This window comes from Ambystoma mexicanum, chromosome 7q (genome assembly GCF_040938575.1).
Source record: "Ambystoma mexicanum isolate Mex_15411 chromosome 7q, UKY_AmexF1_1, whole genome shotgun sequence".
NCBI lineage: Eukaryota > Metazoa > Chordata > Amphibia > Caudata > Ambystomatidae > Ambystoma > Ambystoma mexicanum.
Genome location: NC_090941.1, coordinates 493,950,813 through 493,971,409, shown reverse-complemented (window position 1 = coordinate 493,971,409; position 20,597 = coordinate 493,950,813). Strand labels below are relative to the sequence as shown.

The 20,597-nt window shown below is 51.4% G+C and overlaps 1 protein-coding gene and 1 long non-coding RNA gene across 13 annotated transcripts in view; one reads left to right on the top strand and one right to left on the bottom strand.

Moving 5' to 3' along the window:
* The window catches only part of SETDB2 (SET domain bifurcated histone lysine methyltransferase 2), a 1,645,210-nt gene that overhangs the window by 114,339 nt on the left and 1,510,274 nt on the right, over nucleotides 1–20,597 (top strand). The gene's annotated exons all lie outside the window — the stretch shown is intronic.
* Nucleotides 6,884–20,597, bottom strand: part of LOC138527918 (uncharacterized) — a 34,470-nt gene continuing 20,756 nt past the window's right edge. Inside the window, exon 2 of the long non-coding RNA XR_011284087.1 lies at nucleotides 6,884–7,069. This is a non-coding gene — a long non-coding RNA (uncharacterized lncRNA). The remainder of the gene's footprint in view (nucleotides 7,070–20,597) is intronic.

Sequence of the window (20,597 nt, the reverse complement as noted above, 5' to 3'; positions counted from 1 at the left end):
TTTAACCCTATGTTGTGCAGGGCAGTGCATTAACCCGTCAGAAAATGCTTTCTGCCGTCAGAAAATGCTTTCTGGTCTACGGGGCAGGGGCAAGGGGCAAGGGGCAAGGGGCAGGGGCAGCTGTACATTAACCCTATTAACCCTATGTTTCCACAGGGTATATTATTTATTTTAACGCTATGTTGTGCAGGGCAGTGCATTAACCCGTCAGAAAATGATTTCTGCCGTCAGAAAATGCTTTCTGGACTACGGGGCAGGGGCAGCGGGGCAGGGGCAGCTGTACATTAACCCTATTAACCCTATGTTTCCACAGGGCATATTATTTATTTTAACCCTATGTTGTGCAGGGCAGTGCATTAACCCGTCAGAAAATGCTTTCTGGTCTACGGGGCAGGGGCAGTGGGGCAAGGGGCAGGGGCAGCTGTACATTAACCCTATGTTTCCACGGGGCATATTATTTATTTTAACCCTATGTTGTGCTGGGCAGTGCATTAACCCGTCAGAAAATGCTTTCTGCTGTCAGAAAATGCTTTCTGGTTTACGGGGCAGGGGCAGCGGGGCAAGGGGCAGGGGCAGCTGTACATTAACCCTATTAACCCTATGTTTCCACAGGGCATATTATTTATTTTAACCCTTTGTTGTGCAGGGCAGTGCATTAACCCGTCAGAAAATGCTTTCTGGTCTACGGGGCAGGGGCAGCGGGGCAAGGGGCAGGGGCAGGGGCAGCTCTACATTAACCCTATTAACCCTATGTTTCCACAGGGCATATTATTTATTTTAACCCTATGTTGTGCAGGGCAGTGCATTAACCCGTCAGAAAATGCTTTCTGCTGTCAGAAAATGCTTTCTGGTCTACGGGGCAGGGGCAGCGGGGCAAGGAGCAGGGGCAGCTGTACATTAACCCTATTCACCCTATGTTGTGCAGGGCAGTGCATTAACCCGTCAGAAAATGCTTTCTGCTTTCAGAAAATGCTTTCTGGACTACGGGGCAGGGGCAGCGGGGCAAGGGGCAGGGGCAGCTGTACATTAACCCTATTAACCCTATGTTTCCACAGGGCATATTATTTATTTTAACCCTATGTTGTGCAGGGCAGTGCATTAACCCGTCAGAAAATGCTTTCTGGTCTACGGGGCAGGGGCAGCGGGGCAAGGGGCAGGGGCAGCTGTACATTAACCCTATTAACACTATGTTTCCGCAGGGCATATTATCTATTTTAACCCTATTTTGTGCAGGGCAGTGCAGCATAGCATTAACCCGTCAGAAAATGCTTGCAATGGCATTTTTTGACAGTGTTTTTTGTAGCCAACCATATGTTGTACGGAGCAGTCAGCATTAACCCTATGTTAGCAATTTGTGTTATCAATTTTAAACCTGTGTTGTACAGGGCAGTGCAGCATTAACCCTATGGTGGCAATTTTGTACCCTATGTTACATCATTTATGGTGAGATTGCAAAATCAGACGGTAGCCTAAGCAAATTCTGACGGCATATAAAATGCAATTTTCTGGTGCCCTGCAAAGCCGCCTGTGAGGAATTGTGCCAATATAACCCTATGGTGGCTTGGCGCCGTCCTTCCCGGGCAACTGGAGCTGTGCCTCAGCATTTTTAACCCCATGTTGCATCATTTCGCCAGCCTAAGCAAATTCTGGTGGCGAATCCGCTGTGGAATCTCGGGTATTGAGTCCTTTCATTTTTTCTTTTGTTCTTTTAGAGTATTAAGGCTGTTTTTGCTTAGAAGTTTACACATTTTACTGTTAATGTGATTATTGTTTTGCAAAGGTAAATTTTAACCAAACACAATAAAAAATGTTTTTTTTTTAAAATGGAGTCTTTTCCTTTCCCCAGCTGTACAACCTGCAGGCTTGTCTGGGCCCATTTTTAATTCCAAGGCCCCCCCCACCCCTTTTGGTGTTATCTATTGTGGCGGTTGCCCTCCCCGGGCTTTCATTTTGCCTTAAAGTTTAGCCTCCCTGGTGATTTTATTCTGGTTCTGGGCCTCTCGGACCCCTCTAGCCTCATGGGGGGGAGGGGGGTGGAAACCCCTTTATGTAATGTCTTTGAGGCCCGGTCTTGTGGTGATGAGGTGCTGGTGGTCCCCCTCCTTCTCAACCGGGCCTCCTTTTCTGGGACCTATTTTCTGCAGCTACTTGGGGATTCTCTCCTCGTGGAGGTCATGGGGCTATACCTGGCGGGTTGTCTCTCCTGGACCAGGTCTGCAGGGCCCCTAGTCCTTTACATCCCCCGCTTTTAGGGGGAAATGTCTCCCAGCGATCCCCCTGCCTGAGGTGTCCGCTTTGCCCCTCTTGATATTAGAGGCTTCATCTCCTGTGGTTGCCACAGTTTGTCTGGTTAGGCATGCCTGCCCCCACCCACCTCCCCCCGGAAGCTCCACCTTGGCTCCTTTATCCTGCTCTGGGGAACCGTGGTGCCTGGCGTCACTCTTGTGGGCCCTTGATCGGATTTCGCCAGGGCCTCCACGGTGCGGTGCCTTGGCCCTTCCTGGCCTCAATCTTCTCCTGGATGGTTGGTGTGGTGGAGGTTGTGAGGTAGTCCTCTTTGTATAGCTGACTGCTCTGTTGTCCGGAGCCTCCTCCCTTGCTATGTCCTACGGTATCTTCCTCTGTGTGTTTGCATTAATAGAGGTGCCTCACCTGTTGCACTCGTCGGGGTTGCACTTGTCGGGATCCTTATGAGGCTCCACGGGTACTCCTGCTATCCCCCTGTTGCTCTCCTCTATGCTTGCCCCTTCAAGGCTCCTCCTGTCCCCGTGTTGCTCTCCTCTACGCTTGCCCATTCAAGGCTCCTGCTGTCCCCCTGTTCTCCTCTACGCTTGCCCCTTCAAGGCTCCTGCTGTCCCCCTGTTGTTCTTATCTATGCTTGGCCCTTCCAGGCTCCTGCAGTCCCCCTGTTGCTCTCCTCTACGCTTGCCCCTTCAAGGCTCCTGCTATCCCCCTGTTGCTTTCCTCTATGCTTGTCCCTTCAAGGCTCAGGGCTGGCTCCGGCTGCTTTCCCACTCATAAGGCACTGGATGGACGGAGAGGCTATTTGCAACAAAACTAGCTGCTTGGGTGCTGTAGGCAGATGAAAGTGTCTGAATTGCCTGGGCCTCCCTTTCACGGCCCGACAGAGGAGATGAGTAGTGCCTTTTGAAGGGTTAGTCTTGCCCAAACTATGTAATGGGATGCTAATGAACCTGCTAATAAAACAACTACCCTTTTGTGAGGGTCCAATAATTAATGATATTGAGCATTGATTTATAATACTTTAAGGAATGAAGCAAGCACACTGTGTTGTGATATGCACTTAGTTAGCAGGCCACACCATTTTTAAAATGTTCGTAGGTAGGCCACCCCCATCAGGTATTAGACCATGGCCATCATGCAAGACACACCCCCAAATGAGCCCCCACCACCTTACTTTCTTACCCCACTTAACGCCCTGGGAGTACTTGAAGCATATATGGGTAACATATAAAACATTCTTGTAGAGGGCTGGTTGTGGGTTCTCCGGATTCGAAGCACCAAATTCAACGTGGGTCTTGGATAGTCTTTCACTGAAGGAAAATCGTAAAGTACATGTACCCATAGTAAGTCTGCATAGCACCATGGATGACACGGTGACTGTGTAGACCTCTAATGATCTACCATCGCCAAAGCCTGAGATACCCATAACCTTACCTGCCATTGCCCCTCAAGGTAGGTGTATATTCAATCTTGCCCCACAAGGGAGGAGTACACCCAATTTTGATCAATCCAAGCATTCGGCTCTCCTCCAAATGGCCCGACCTTATGGCCAACATTGCTAAAGAGCTACTACTTTCTAAGGACCCATTTGACCGTGGCTTTTTGTCGGGTGCATTAAACGATTGGGTAGCAGACCTATGGGTGCCGAAATTGAACTCTGCATCCCAGACACATGGGCATGCTAGCGCTGATGCTACAGGCAGCAAGGGTAAACACTGCCAGCCAAACTCTTTCACAAAGGGAAATGACAGATCAAGCCACTCAAACTGACCTCTGTATTGAGGAATCCCTGAGTTCTATCGGGCCAATATTGGCATGCGATGAAAAGGCAAAAATCCCTAGCGTAGACTTATTACAGGAAACTGTTCCTTCCTTATTTCTGCATGAGCTGAGTGCTGGCCATAACGAGGTTATTTTGGTATGCCAAATTGAAAAGCACTTCCCTATGAAATCTGCCAGTAAAAAAAAAAAATCACATATGCCTAAGATAATGGACTCGAACACTCATGACTTTGTAATGGATCAAAGATATTTCATTATAACGAACATTCAGAAAACTAAAGAAAAAGAGCCCAAAGAAGCCCTGCGCAATAAGTTTCTCGCTTGGTTGTGCCACAGAACTGTCCCAGGAGTAGTCGGACTTAATGATCATTCGGAGGATAGATCTGAGTGACTGGTGTCTGCTACCCAACTGTGACTGCATTTTGGTGGGCTGTGGGGCCAGCACCTTGCCTGCTTTTCTCAGACGATGCAAATATCTACCCAAAGGGACCTCAAACTGTAACATTATTCTTGGAATTTAGATCTTCAGAGAGTTTCTTATGGTTCTTCCTCTTCCTGATTATTGTTAACATGCTTACTCTGATTTTCTCAATACTTGAACTGCAGTTACTAAGTGGATGGTGATTGTTATGTCTTGCCCATTTTGCTCTTATCTTGTTATCGACCTTTATATGTATTTATGTTGTTTGTCTTGTCTGCGCCCTTAAGCCTCCGGGTTCTCAGGTGCGCAATACAAATTCAATAAAGTAAAGTAAAAGTGCTCAAACACCGCCTGGGGACTGTATGGGAACCTGACGCATAAAGTGTTGCCAAGTATCACACACCAGGTGAAAAGTGCGGCTTCTCTCTCGTGCAATTATCACACCATTGACGAGAAGTCCTGTCCCGCCTCCCCTCACTGAAACAATTACACTCATTCTGAAAACAACGCTACAACTGACTGCACGCTACACATCCCATCTCGAAACAACACAGCTATCTGGACAATTGGAGACACTCACTGCCATCCTTGCATCCTTCAAGGACACATCATATGTGCCTGGCTGCTTCTGTACTCGAAACTCTTTAAACTGAAGCACTCCTCCTTTACCTGACTATCATTAACTGCTCACAGCAGGACACAACTGTATTAGTTCCGGAGGCAAGTGGCCTTCATAGAATCATAGTTGGCTAGCCCAACCCTCCGATTGGGTTTATAGCTCTTTGGTGACTATTAGCCAATTAGGAGGGCCGTTCTGTTTGGGATATGAGGCACACTGTGGCAAATCAACTTCCGGTGCACCAGTGGTGCAGAGATGAATATCGGTTTCTAAACCATTAAACAACCCCACAACCTCTGGTATACCATAAGGGATCTGAATAGATTGGAAACATAAGCAAATTATAAACCTTGTTTAATTTTGGTAACATGGACGGAGCGGCATGCTTATCTGTGAATAGTCGTGGATCGTTGGTTAGTTGCAACACAGCGATAATACAATTATTACCCAATGTCTTTGCTTTGGGTAATAATCGCTTCGTGAAAGCGAGGCGAGTGGAAAGCATCTAAAAGTTCCTCCGAGCCTGTTTTTGCCATTTAATTGTATTAATCTGTGCCCCGTGCCTCCCCCACCAGCTTCCTCTTCCTGATCCCCGCCCGTCTCCCAGCCCGCCCACCTCCCTGATTGGTCAGATCACTAGTCTTAAAGGATATGAGTTTCTTGACCTACTATCCGCCAGTTGTCGCTGGTACCCCCGCCCTTATTTCCCTCGTCATCACTGTGTGCCCACAACCCCTTAGGTCCCAACGTTTCACTGTGTGCCCAGACCCCCTGGTTCACATCTCGTCACTGCCCCTCCAACAACCTCCGGTTCAGTGTGATGCTGCCAGCTTCTCGCCTGGCCCCTAAGATATTGCCATCTACCCCATGCCCCTCTCGTGTCCCATGTTGTCGCTGTGTTCCCTCATCCCCCTCTGGTCGCCCTTGATGTCGCTGTATACCCCCAGCCCCTCTGGTACTGTGATTTCTCTCTGTACCCTCTGGTCCCCTGCATGCTGTTGCGGTTTGCCCCCACCCCCGGTCCCCTGCGATGCCCCTGTGTACCCAACCCCTCCGGTCCTCGTTTACAGTTCCCAGGCATGCCCTCCTGTCTGTGCCCTAGCACCTGCACTGTCTAGGTGTCTCTAGACCGAGTGCAGTAGCTAGTCTTCACATTTGTGCTGTTCATGCCCTGTGGGAGTGTCTTTGCTTTCTCCATCTTTCCCTCCCTTGTCATCGAATGCCTTTGAAGCGCATTGCGCTTAATCGCCGTGTGGATGGAACATCATATATCACTATGCTTACTCTCTACTCTACACATTACACAATTAGAGTGCACCTATACCCCTCAATCAATTCGGCCAAGCTGCTCACATATGACCACTACCCCACAAACACGTCATCACTCTAATAAAAAGCAGCTATATCCCATTACAAACTGGCCTAGCTGCACATATAAGCGTCCTACAGGCCGAACACAGCCAGAACCCAGTCTGGGTGTACACCCACCAGACTGCACACATATCATCAACACCTCATACACCCCAGTCAAAAATGTCATAAAACGGATGCAAATTATATATACTGTATAGCTTATGAATTATATGTTCTTTAGCACTACCAAGGAGTTCTCCAGGATGAAGTTTCAAGGCACAGCCAAATAGTTCCTACTGGATAGTATGTGATGTTCCATCCCACTCTGTTGCTCCTGTCAGCAAGCATAGATGTATAAGCCCCCATTTGCTTTATTGGCCCACATTCTGTATAGTTGAAGGCCATTTGAAGTTACGCTGATTTGATCAATGTTAACACAAAGAAGCAAAGTAGTAGAGAAGCAATCAAGTTTTACGCTGATCATTTTATTCTTTACAATGAAATATGTATTAACAGAAAATAAATTGCAAAAACCAGCAAGAACATTTATTTTTGGACAACTTCCAAACAATGGCACTCAGGAGGTTGGTGCGAAATTCAGGTCACCCACACAAGCCAACGCGGAATGCTCCAATGAGGATGACTTCTCTCTAAGTGTAAAGAGATAAAAAAAAGTAAGGCTCAAAGATTGGGATGCATGCAATAGCCACCAAAATGTAACGTATGACAGCATGAACATATTATAATTTATTGGGTATTTATAATGCCCCTATACAGCATATGGTGCATCAAGGTACATATATTTATAATAGTAATGTGAAATTCAAAATTACAATGTACATGTCATCAGAGTGAACTGGACCTTCCAGCCCTCTAAGATGAGATAGCAATACCCTTGAGATAGATGGGGATGCAGAATTGTATTCAAACATCAATAATCGAAACAACTCAGGTAGTTGGCAAAAGGATAAGTGTTTTAATATCAATTATCTAAAACAGGAATGATAACGGACATCAGCAGATGTGTCTCATCACTATCTCAAAGCGTTTCATTAAAAAAATGACACCTTTATAGTAAATATTCGTCATTGATGACGTTAACCTGTGTATTACTCATGTCATCCTACGTGGGAAAACTTAAATACCTACGAGTGAATGCGATAGGGTCTAAACGAATCATCTAGGTATACTATCCATACTCATTTGGGCAGTGAAATAAAGTGATAGGCTTCTTAACATCAGGTGGGGCAACTAAGCCCTTCCCTAAAATGTCACTATAAATGTCACTAAATATACAACGTCTAATTGGCTACACAACTATAGGACTCTTGATCATGCGGTCTTTTATCATCGGTAACTTTCCAACCTCTGTCAGTACCCTCCCAACCTATGTTAGCAGCTCTCAGGCTGAGCGTCCAGGTGCAGACAAGCTAGTCTTAACCACAGCTTCCCAACAATTAACATGATCATCCATCATCACCTCAGTGGTCTGCTGTCAATTAGGGCGTTGAACTGGTCCTTGGAAATGTTCCTTGCTACTGAAGAATTCAGGGGAGTGAAGGCACACTCTGCCTTTGTGCGTAGGTGTGACCATCATGCTCTTCCGACTTCTTCTCTCCACGTGACTAAAGACCACGAAATTGAGCTTTCAGAATTCAGATTTTCCGGACTAATGTCCAGGAAAGTCATAATTGTATAAAAAATGTATATTTTATGCAGCTAGTAGTTTTGACCATTGTTCCTGAATACATATTCCTAAATTTCACAATTTGCATCACATTGTATCAATAAAATCCCACTTGTGTACAATTCAACCAGTCTGTTACAAAAGGAATGAATTGCCATTTGCAAATGTGGGTCACTTTTTCATTAGTGCCTGAGACAATTTTATGCCCCAGGCCAACCTGGTGGCCAACCATGCTTGGATAGTGTCATACATTCTGTTGATGTAACTGTAGTCTTGGTCATAAATCCCCGAGAGGGGAATGAGGATTTGGGTATCATCTGCATAGTTGGTATAAAATATGTCCAGAGCGTGGTTTTGTATAAATGTTGTAAAATGTTGGGGAGACGCATGAGCCTTGAGGGACCCCACAGGTAACTTGAGTTGGATGGGCAGCAGTGCTTCCAGCATAGACACTGTGTGCCTGCAAGAAATTAGGTAATCCATTTGGTGGACTTGGGTGAAATGTTGGCAGCTAAAGTGAGGTGGTGGCATAGTGTTTGGTGGTTGACCAGGTCAAACGCTGCCAATGGATCGAGAAGGAGGAGGGCTAGGTTGCCAGTGTCGTGGATATCGTTGAGTTGGTTTTTCAGGTCAAGGAGGAAGTATTCTGTGCCATGGACAGGTCTGAAGCCTGAGTGGTGAGGGCTGAGGATGTTGTGTTGTTTCAGGTAGTCTTGTATTTTAATGTATGATATGATATGATATGGAATTTATAACGCACCTATACACAAGTGTTTCTAGGCCAGACAAGACAAGGATGGGGAAACAGAGGGAGGACGAAACAACGATCTTACTAGGCCTTGTCATTTAGATCACGCAAGTGCAGGGAAGGGGATGTAATCAAAGGTGCAGCCAGCGGGTGGCTCAGTGCAGGTAATCAAAAGTGCAGCCAACGGGTGGCTCATAAGTGCAGAGCGAAGGGGATGTAGGGTTACAGATACAGACCCCAAGTGCTGGGGCAGCCAAAAGGCAGTGCAAGGTGTAACTGGACAGGCAGGGACCTGGGCCCAACTTCAGAGGGTGACCAGTGCGTGGACCAGACGGGTCATCAGCAGGGGAGAGGAAGAGAGAAAGCAGAAGCAAAGAGGAAGGTCTTGAGTTGCTTCTGGGACCAGAGGCAGTTCTGCTCAAGTTTGAGAGAGGCAGGGAGGCTGTTCCAGAGGGAGGCCCCAGCCGAAGAAAGAGATCTGCCCCCAACTTTCTGCTTTGAAAAGCGACTGACCCTCAGAGAGTTGGAGGTGGATGAGCGGAGAGCTCGAGAAGGGACATGTTTAGGAAGAGAGAGTTATAAGTAGTGCGGTCCTAGTCCCCAGAAAGACTTGTGGACAATGCATAGGGTCTTGAACTTGATCCTTGCCACCATTGTGGGCAATGTAGGCAGCAATGGTAGATGAGTGTTCAAAATGGCTGCGCATCGACGCCATGTTATCCTGGCTCACATTTTACACACTAGCATTACAAAGCCGTGTCTCCAGGTGTCACAGGTCCTCTGTCTGTTACGCAGGGGCAGCACAAACTTGTGCATCCCCATAGGGTTATGGCACCTGCACCATAGTAGTACACAGGACACAGTAACCCCTCAGGGATAGAGGGTTAGGGTCTGTTGGATTGGATAGGCACAGGGAGGTAGGGTAACCGGAAAGAGAGTTAGGTAGAGGGTGTGGAAAGCAAGGGGGAAGTAGGGTAAGGAACAAGTTACTTACCTGTAACTGTTGTTCTCTAGCATGGGTCTGGCACAGAATCACATGCTCATGAATATTCCCTGTCGTCGGGCTGGGAATCCTCGGTATAAGAAAAAAAAGTTTCACTTTTGTTTATAAACTGTCTTTCTCCTATAAACCAATGTCTGAGCTATGGGTCATACTGTCACCAGCCAATGACTGCCCTCTCCCTAAGCCCCTCCTCTGGCAGCCATCCTCAGATTTGGTAGCACGTAAAGTGGCAGTATGACCAAGAAGAGCCCCAGAGGGGCAGGAGGGTTCACATGTCATTCCATGCCAGACCCATGCTGGAGAACAACAGTTACAGGTAAGTAACTCGTTCCTTCTCCAGCATGGGGTCTAGCATGCATTCACATGCACATGAATAAAGAATACATAGCCCGGGAGGATAGCTCAGCGGCAACGTGCGCGCCTTGGAAGCAAGACGACACGAAGCAACACAGGTTCGATTCCCGGGTCCGCGCTTAGAAACCTCTGGGTGTTTAAGCGCGTTATAAATACGCAACTAAGACAAAAAAGAAAAACAATTATGCAACCAAAAAAAAAACAATTCCTGTAACAGCGCCTCGATGCCCGTGGGCTGTGTGAGCGCTTTAAAAATGGAAATAAATAAAATAGCAGTACATACATACACGCCCACGGGAGGTGGCAAGGCTCAACAGAAGGAATTACTCTTACCTCCTCACCTTCAAGCAACCAGGTGGCGTAGCACTGCTTGGTCGACTCTGTACTCCTCTCTGAAATCCCTGTCAATGCAGTAGAATTTCGTGAAGGTGTGGGTAGACCTCCACGTAGCAGCCCTGCAGAGGTCTAGCAGGGGCACAACAGACAGGAACGCAGTCGTTGCAGCGATCGCTCTGGTGGAGTGGGCTCGGATGGCCAGCCAGCGGTTGGTTTGCCAACTAGTGAAAATAGGACAATGGGAGATGGAAGGCTTGGACAAGGCCTTCCCATGGTTCACAGGAGCAAAGTTAACAAAAAGCCGAGAAGCCTTCCGGAAACTCTTCGTGCGGGCCACATAAAACTTCAGCCCTCGAGCCACATCCAGTGAGTGCAAAGTCTTTTAAGCCGGCAACGAAGGCGTCAGAAAAAACACAGGCAACACCAAGGGTTCGTTCACATGAAATTCGGATGGAAACTTGGCCATGAAGTAGGGTTGCGTCCGCAGCACCACCTTCATCTCGTGGAAAGTGAAATAAGGCTGCTTGCAGGACAGGGCTTGGATCTCACCTACTATCCTGGCAGAGGTAATGGCCACGAGGAAACCTGTCTTCCAAGAAGGAACTTGAGCAGAGCTTTATGCATAGGCTAGAAAGGGGCCCCGTGAGCCTAGTCTGCACCACGTTGTGTTCCCACACCGGGGCAGCGCCTTCACCGGCGGGAGCGATCGGCACAGTTCGCTAATGATCTCCATGACTAGATTGTGCGACCAAAGCAAAGACTGTCCTGGAGCCCTGGTGTAGCGGGAGATAGCCGCCAGATACACCAGGATGGCGACGTGCGCCAGCCCTGACGTAGCCAACGACAAGTTGGAAGGACTTGTGGGCCGTGACCCTCAGAGGGTTAATCTTCTGTGATCGGCACCAGGTCGCGAAACGCTTCCATTTGTGTCTGTAACACTTCAGAGTCCACAACTCCCTGGCCTTGGCGAGGACCTCCCTGCAGTCCGCAGGCAGCTCCTAACCACCGAACTCGAATGCTGCAGAAGCCAGGGCTTCAGGTTCAGCGATCTTGGGTCGTGGATCCGTCGTCACTTGTTCGGAGGGCTTTCCGACGGGCCAGGTTGGGGTTCCTCCGGCCTGGGCCGTGGTAATCTCGTTCTGATCTCAGAGCATAGGGACTGGATCGCCAACAAGATGGCCGCCGAGCTATCCTGAGTCTCGGGTTCCAGCTGCACTGGACGGGAGGGCTGTTCATCCTCGTCGTCCTCATCCTCCTCGATTACGTCCAGGGGATCCTCCTCACGGAATCGAACCTTCTCGAAGCGAGCTTCGAGGTTTTTCACGACCTCAGTCAGTTCCTCCTCCGAGGCTGATTCCAAGCTCGAGATGTCCACAGTGCCCCCCCCTTTTTTGTCACGGGGGTCTTGACAACGTGTTGAAAAGAGGATTCCCTCCTTGGCGGCAGGGAAACTCTAGTTCCGGAGGTGGCCTCCGTCGGCGGGGTCTCTGCCGGCACGGCCAGAGTCGCCGCAATCGCCTCGATAGAGGCCTTAGCTTGGTGGGTAGGGGCCTTGACCGCCGTAGGCGCGACTGGGGCCTTCTCCTTGGGGGGAGGGTCAACGCCTCGAACCCCCTCATCCGAGCTCGGACGGGGCTTCTCCCGAAGCTTACCCGGAGCCTCAGACTTTCTCTTCCCCGAACCAGAGCGCTGACTCGTGGTTGACGGTACCGGGGAGGAAGCGCCCTGCTTGGCGACCAATTAGTCCGACCTTTCGGCACTCGTGGTGCTTGGCCTGGTGTTGGGCCCCCGTCGCCGGGGCGCCTGCACAGGACTTAGAAGCCCGCTCGGACCCTTTCATCTTCTCTCCAGCCTTCTCCAACCAACTGGCAAGGCGGGATCGACTGTCTTTCATGGTCCTCTCCGACATGTTCTTACAGAACTCAGTCCTTCTCTACATGCGTCTTATCCCCGTGGAGGCAGTAGAGGCACCTCGAATGTTCGTCTTTAAAAACATTTTGCAACCCGCATCCAGGGCAGTTCCGAAATAGCTTGGATCCGGGCGACAAACCCTTGTCCTGGGCCATGTCCAAGTAGGCCACAAGTCTTCTGGAATGTTCCAAGAAGTAGATTCGAAGAAGTCTTCACCCTTGAGGGGCGTAGAAGTTCCGAAACGGATCCCCGTTAACGGAAGAATGAAACGGTGGAGCTTGAGGCTCGAACCGGAAAAAATTAGACAAGTCTCTTGAAAAAGCGCAAAAAAGTAGCAAAAAAGCTCGAGAGCTATGCACGAGGACTCCCAACACAAGAACGTGCGGTAAAAATCTGAGGATGGCTGCCAGAGGCGGGGCTTAGGGAGAGGGCAGTCATTGGCTGTGGTCAGTATGACACAGAGATCAGTGATTGGTTATTACTACGAAAGACAGATCAGAAACGAAACTGATACTGGTTTTTTCTTTACCGAGGATTCCCAGCCTGATGACGGGGAATATTCATGAGCATGTGAATCCATGCCAGACCCCATGCTGGAGAAGTAACTTGTTCCTTCTCCAGCATGGGGTCTGCCATGGATTCACATGCTCATGAATACAAGAATACATAGCAGTACACACATGCACAACCACGGGAGGTGGCAAGGCTCAACATTAAGCATTTCAACAACTCAACATTAAGCATCTCTTACCTCTTCACCAGGCTCACCTTCAAGCGAACAGGTTGCGCAATCCCGGTCGACGCAGTAGAATCTCGTGAAGGTGTGCCTCGACCTCCACGTAGCAGCCCTGCAGATGTACAGCAGGGGCACACCAGACAGGATAGCCGTGGTAGCAGCGATCGCTCTGGTTGAATGGGCTCTCGGACGGCCGCGCAACGGTCGGTTTGCCAACTGGTGACAATGCATGATGCAGCCGGAGAGCCATCTGGAAATGGAAGCCTTCGAGAGGGCCTTCCCTTGGTTCACAGGGCCAAAGTTCACAAACAGCTGTGACGTCTTCCAAAGACTCTTCGTGCGGTCCACGTAGAACTTCAGCGCTCTAGACACATCCAGCGAGTGCAAAGTCCTCTCAGCCGGCGACGAAGGCGACGGGAAGAAAACAGGTAACACCAAGGGCTCGTTGAGATGGAAGTCCGACGGCACCTTGGGCATGAAGGAGGGGTGCGTCCTCAGCACTACCCTAGTCTCGTGGAATGTCAGATATGGAGGTTTACAGGAGAGGGCCTGTATCTCTCCCACTCGTCGTACGGAGGTGATGGCCACAAGAAACACTGTCTTCCAAGATAGGAACTTCAACGGTGCCGAATGCAAAGGCTCAAATGGCAGACCCATGAGCCTGGTCAGCACCACGTTGAGCTTCCACACCGGGGTCAGAGCCTTCACCGGCGGGAACGAGCGGAACAGTCCTTTCATGAACTTCTTCACCAGGCGATGAGACCACAACGACGACAACCCCAGAGTTCTGGTGTAGCGGGAGATCGCTGCTAGATGGATTTTGATGGCGGCATGAGCCAGCCCTGCCTTGGCCAGCGACAGCAAGTACGGCAGCACTTGAGGGGCCATAATCCGCAGAGGGTTGATCTTCTGTGCACGGAACCAGACAGAGAACCTCTTCCATTTATGTCCATAGCACGTAAGAGTCGAGGACGCCCTGGCCTTTGCAAGCACCTCCTTGCAGTCCGCCGGGATATCGTACCCTCAGAACTCTAGTGCTGCAGGAGCCAGGCCTGCAGGTTCAGCGATCCTGGGTCGTGATGTCGAATGGCGCATCCTTCCCTGGCGAGAAGATCCGCATCTGTCGGCAGTTTGACTGGGGGGGGACGCTGACATGTCCAGGAGGTCCAGGAACCAAATCTGCCTCGGCCACGCCGGTGCGACGAGGGTCATCCTGCACCAGGACCGTCTGAGTTGACTGATGAATCGCAGCAGCAACGGCAATGGTGGGAACGCATACAGGAACAGGCCGTCCCAGGGGAATGAGAAGGCAACGCCCATGCTCCCCGGCCGGGGAAACCTGCTGGCGAACATCTGGCACTTGGTGTTCGTCGCCTTTGCAAATAGATCGATCTGGGGACCATCGTCGGAATAGGAGATCCACTTGATCCTGCCGAAGCTCCCACTCGTGGCACGAGCGCTGCTCCCTGCTGAGTGAGTCGGCAATGGTGTTCTTTATTCCTGCCAGATGGAAGGGTACCAGGAACATCCCTTGGGCAACGGTCCAGTGCCACAGATCCTGCGCTTCCTTGGATAGGGTCGGAGATCTGGTGCCCCCCTGCTTCCTGATGTAGAACATCGTGGTGGTGTTGTCGGTGAAGACCCTTACCACTTTGCCCTTGGGGGACGGAAGCAACGACCTCAGGGCCCAGAACACGGCTCGGAGCTCCAGGACATTGATGTATAGTGACCTCTCCTCCGGGAGCCAAAGGCATCTCTGGTGTGTGCTCCCCATCCTTATAGGGAGGCGTCCTTCGTCACAGTTTCCTGATGTGCCGGGGTCTAGAAGTTCATGCCCGCTGCTAGATGCGCAAGGTTGCATCACCACCGGATCGCTTGGCGGAAAGTCTCATCGAGGGAGATCCTGTCTTCGAAGCTGCCCGCCGCTTGCATCCAACGGGCGTTGAGGAACTCCTGCAGTGGCCGCATCCGCAACTTGCACAGACGCACGAGGTAGATGCACAACGACATCATGCCGAGCAGGGACTTGATGGACCTCACCCTGGCCACTTCCATGGTCAACAGTCGTTGTACCTTGCCCATGATGGCTTTCGTCCTCTCCTCTGACGGTGAAGCCAACCGTGCCACTGTGTCGAGTCTGGCTCCCAGGAACAGGGCGTCTTGCAACGGTACCAAGTGGGACTTTGCAAAGTTGATCGAGTATCCCAGTTCTGTGAGCAGGCGGACGGTCTTCGCTGTGTGATCGAGTTCTCTTGACTTTGCTCGGATGAGCCAATCGTCCAGATAGGGGTATACGTGGATCCCCTGCAGCCGCGCCGCCACCGGTGACAGGCACTTAGTGAAGACCCTTGGCGCCGACTTCAACCCGAAGGGCAGGGCCTTGAACTGGTAGTGCCGCACTTGTAAGAACTTTCGATGTCCTTTTCGTATGGGGATATGGAAGTAAGCATCCTCCAAGTCCAGCGATGACAGGAAGTCGCCTTCCTCCAATTGTCCCAGCACGTGCTGAAGGGTGACCATCCAGAACTTCTAGGACTTGATGTATTTGTTGAGGCGGCGCAGGTCTAGGATGGGCCGCCAGCCGCCGGTCTTCTTTCGGACAAGGAAGTACCGCGAGTATACTCCGGAGCCCCGGAGCCTCTTTGGGAAGAGTTCTATTGGGTCCTTTCTCAGCATTACCCGTACCTCCAGAAGCAGCTGTGGCACATGGTTTTCCTTCCTGGCCACAGGTGGGAAACGGGGACACTTTCTTTGGAACTCCAGGGAGTGCCTGTTGGCCAGCACCCAACGGTCGGTGGAGATGGACTCCCACACGCTGATGAATTTCGCCAGCCGGCCTCCCACCGGGGAGCTCGGGTGGGGGCCCGGCGTCACAGCCGGTTCAGTCTTGTTTCGCCGAGGCCTTGCCACCTTTGCCTCCTTGGCGATGACGACGGTCCTCCTGTCTTGTTGCGGCATCTGTAGGCTTCCTGCGACGAGGAGTGGGCTGCCTGGCGGTACGACGAGGCATTGCCGCCGAATCCTTTGGACGCACCTCGAGACTTGCCACCGGAGGTCCGAAAGGACTGCCGTCGCTGATGGAGAGAACCCAGGGCCCGGGCCGCCTCGGAGTCCACCTTGATGGCCTGCAGCGACTCGTCCACTGCCTTGCCGAACAGGTTGTTCCCGTCGAAGGGCATGTCCAGTACCCTGGTCTGCACGTCCTGACGAAAATCAGTGGCCCTGAGCCAACCGCGCCAGTGATGGCAAACGCTGTTGCCCATCTGGCGAAAGCCGGTGTCGGCGATGTCCGTGGCCACCGTGATGGCGTGGTCCGATGCCACCTCACCTTCCTGCAGGATTTCAAGGGCTTCTGCCCTCTTGTCATCTGGGAGGAAGTCCAGGATGGGAGCGATCTTGAACCACAGCTCCCTGTCGTAGCGCGCCACGATAGCGAGGGCGTTGGCTGCCTTGATGGTCGTCGCTGCCGACGAGATGACCCCTCGTCTCATGGCATCCAGCTTCTTCCCCTTGGCGTCCGGCGGGGAAGTGGAAGTTGATGCCGTCGCCCCTGCCGATTTCTTCTTGGCCGCTGCAGAGACCACCGAATCCGGGGACGGCTGTGCCCTGAGGCACATCGGAGCGGAGTCCGGGAACCGGTACTTCTTCTCGCACCGGTCCCTCTTCGCACGGGCCGTGGACAGGTTCTTCAGAAGGGACAGTCCTTTGTCCCAGATGTCGTCCAGTAAGGGGACCGAGAGGACGGTCTTCCTCTTGGCCTCCTGTCATTGGTAGAGGAACCCTTCCTTCTTCTGCTCTTTGGGTCATAGCTGGAAAAGCTCCGATGCCCTGGCGATCATGGCGTGAAAGGAGACAATTTCGTCGGGAGGGGAGGCCCGGGCAGGGGGTGATGGGAGATCTGTCCCGTCGTCACCGTCGTCGTCCGTCCTTGTCATCGCCGTCTCGTCCCTCGGAGGAGGGGATGGGGGTGAAGGCTGGAAGGAAGGTGGAGGATGGACTCGCCTCTGCTTGTTTGGTGGCTCCCCGACGGTCCAGGCGCTGCTGGATCGTCCGCTGGTGGTAAGGGTAACCCTGTCCTTATCTCTGTACACAGGGTCTGCAAAGCCATCAAGATTGCGCCTGAATTGTCTTGTGGCATCTGTTGCAACAGGAGCGAATGCTGGGGCGCGGGTTCCTCCACTTCCTCGACGGTCTGCAGTTCCTCGTCGGCCCCACCGTTGCTCTCTACGTCTGCCTCGTCGGGATCCCTCCCGTAGGTTCTGGCCTCCTCGAACATCTTGTCCAGGATCTTTTTGACGCCAGCCAGCTCATCCTCAGTGGTGGTTTCCGTGTCAGTTAGGGCTACCGTGTCCCACCCCTCTTTCCCATCCTGGGGTTTCACAGGGTCTTCTCGATAGGCTGGAAAGATGTTTCCATCCTTGGTGGCAGGGAAACTCTGGGCCCGGAGGTCGTCTCCACTGGGGTAGCCTCCGCAGGCTTTGCCAGGGCCGCCACAACTTCTTCAATCAAGGCCTTTGCTGGGTGAATTAGGGCCTTCATGACCTTGGCCGTGTCTGAGGCCTTCACCTTAGGGGGATGGTCACCGCCTCGCCCCCCCCCTCTTGGCTTTCTCCATCGGGATCAACCGGGGCTTCTTCCGAAGCTTACCCGGGTTCTCCGACTTCCTTTTCACCGAGCCAGAGCGTTGGCTGGTGAATGATGGCGTCTGTGACATCGCGCCCTGCCTGGCAGCCGAGGAGCCCGAACCAACGGCGCTCCCGGTGCCCGCAGACTCGCGGTGCTTAGCCTTTTGTTGGGCCCCCGTCGCCAGAGCGCCCTCAAAGGTCTTAGAAGACCGCTCAGATTTCTTCTTCTCATCTGCTGCTGGGCTCTTCCCCTTCAGCCAGTTGGTGAGTCAAATACGAAGATCCTTCATTGTCCAGACGGACATGTTCTTACAGAATGCACAGTCCTTCTCCACGTGCGATTTGTCGTCGTGAAGGCAGTAGAGGCACCAGGAGTGCTCATCTTCCTTGAAGACGTTCTGTAATCCACAACCCGGCCAGTTCCTGAACAGTTTGGATCCAGTAGGCGTTGAATCTTCCTTGTCTTGGGCCGTGTCCGAAACGGGGTAGGCCTCAAAGGTCTTCCGGAATCCTCCAAGAAGTGTAATTTGACGGAAATCCGCCCTTGAGGGGTGTAGAAAAATTCCAAAACGGGTCCCCGTTGATCGGAAGAAGAATCGGTGGAGCTTGAGGCTCGAATTGACTGAAAAAATAAGAGTATACTCTTTGAAAAAAAAAAAAAAAACGCAGTAAAAGCTCGAGAGCTAAGCACGAGGACTCCCAACACTTGAACGTGCGGTAAAAATCTGAAGATGGCTGCCAGAGGAGGGGCTTAGGTAGAGGGTAGTCATTGGCTGGGGGCAGTATGACCCAGAGACCAGTAATTGGTTATTAGTAGAAAGACAGTTCAGAAACAAAACTGAAACAGATTTTTTCTTTACCGAGGATTCCCAGCCTGACGACGGGGAATATTCACGAGCATGTGAATCCATGCCAGACCCCATGCTGGAGAATGAGAAACATCCCCCGGGTGATGGCACAGTGACACAATTCCTGCGCCTCTGGAGAGCGCCAGGGATCTCGTGCCCCCCTGCTTCTGGATGTAAATCATTGTGGTGGTATTGTCTGTGAAGGCCCTCACCACTTGCCCTTGAGGGACAGAAGAAATGACTTGAGGACCCAAAACACTGCCCGTAGTTCCAGGACGTTGATGTGTAGTGTCTTCTCCAGTAGCCACAGGCCTCTGGCGTGGAGACGTCCATTGTGGTTTCCCCAGCCTTCCAGGGAAGCATCCGACGTGACCGTCTCCTGGTACGGCGGGCTCTGAAGTCTGTGCCCCTGGCGATGTTGGAGCGCACGCCCCACCACCTTATCGCTCGACGGAACTCATCGAGCACGATCCTGTCCTTGAAGCTTCCGGACACCTGGATCCAACGGGAGTCCAGTAATTCCTCAAGTGGTTGCATGGGTACGCATGAATTCCCTGTAGTCACGGATGGGCCGCCAGCCAAGCTAGACACTTCGCAAAGATTCTGGTTGTCGACTTCAGTCCGAAGGGGAGAGACGAAAAACGGATTCCCGTTAATCGGATGAAGAAATGATGGAGCACACAGGCTCGATTGAACAAAAATAGAGTTTTCTCAGTCAAAAAGCGCAAAAAAAGCAGAAGGCTCGAAGAGTGGAACACGAGGACTCCCAATACTTGAATGTGCAGTAAAAAATGTGAAGATGGCTGAGGAGGGGCTTAGGGAGAGGGCAGCCATTGGCTGGGGGCAGTATGACCCAGAGCTCAGTGAACGGTTTATAGGAGAAAGACTGTTCATAAACGAAAGTGAAACAGTTTTTTCTTTTACCGGGGATTTCCAGCCTGATGGGGAATATTCACAAGCATCAGAATCCAATGCAGATTCCATGCTGGAGAAATGCTCCTCGACAACTTCTGCTTCTCCTCCAATGATCCCATGACTGTTGATAAATCTCTGTGCTCATGAGGCTGTGCGCATCACACACACACACACACACACTTCATTACCTCGACACTATGTTGAGACAACAGACTGCCCAACACCTTACCCAGTGCGTGCTTCACTACTGTGCAGCATGCATATAACACATTAATTATGGCCATTCAGTGCACGGAGACAGTTGTGACTCATACAAGTTACATTGGTATTCACACACATTATGCATTGATGAATAAACAGGGCTACTTAGCTCTGGCTTGTAGATCTAGGCGGGATTGTCAGTTATGTGCTTGCATGACGTTCCAAGTGCCATTTCAGTAGATGGGGAAGGCACGGTCTAAAGAAACAAAGGCTGAAATCAATATGTCAGAGTGTTAGTGCTCTGTTCATTTAGTCCCTCCGTATTTTCTGGCAAGCCTAGAATTCACTGCAGTATTGAGGGTTCCCTTACTGGGTCCGCAACCCTCTTCCGATCGAGCCGCTTCACCCATGCAATGCTGTGGACATCCAGCGTTGGGCATCCTCGGGATATGGCAGGAGGCAGATGTAGGGTGTATGCAGCAAACTCCAGGAGAAGATTACAGGTCGGGTCTGCTTGTGGAGCCGTCTGTGCTTCAGCACGCCGCGAGCCACAATGCTTGTTCAGGCCTCTTGGATTCCCGCCGGCTAGGGCTGCTCCTTTCGCTCGTAGGTGTGAGCACTCTTGTGGACGCAGCGTGGTTGGGGTGGCCAGTCCCGCGCACGTCTCACACCGTCTGACGCCCACCAGGCAGGCCCCCACCTTTGTATCCGCAGTCCCCGGACGGGCACTCTGGGCGGCAGCACTGGTGGTCCACGGTTTGGATTCCAGGGTGCTGTTGCAGGGGCAGCGTCACCCCCACCAGGTGATCGATCT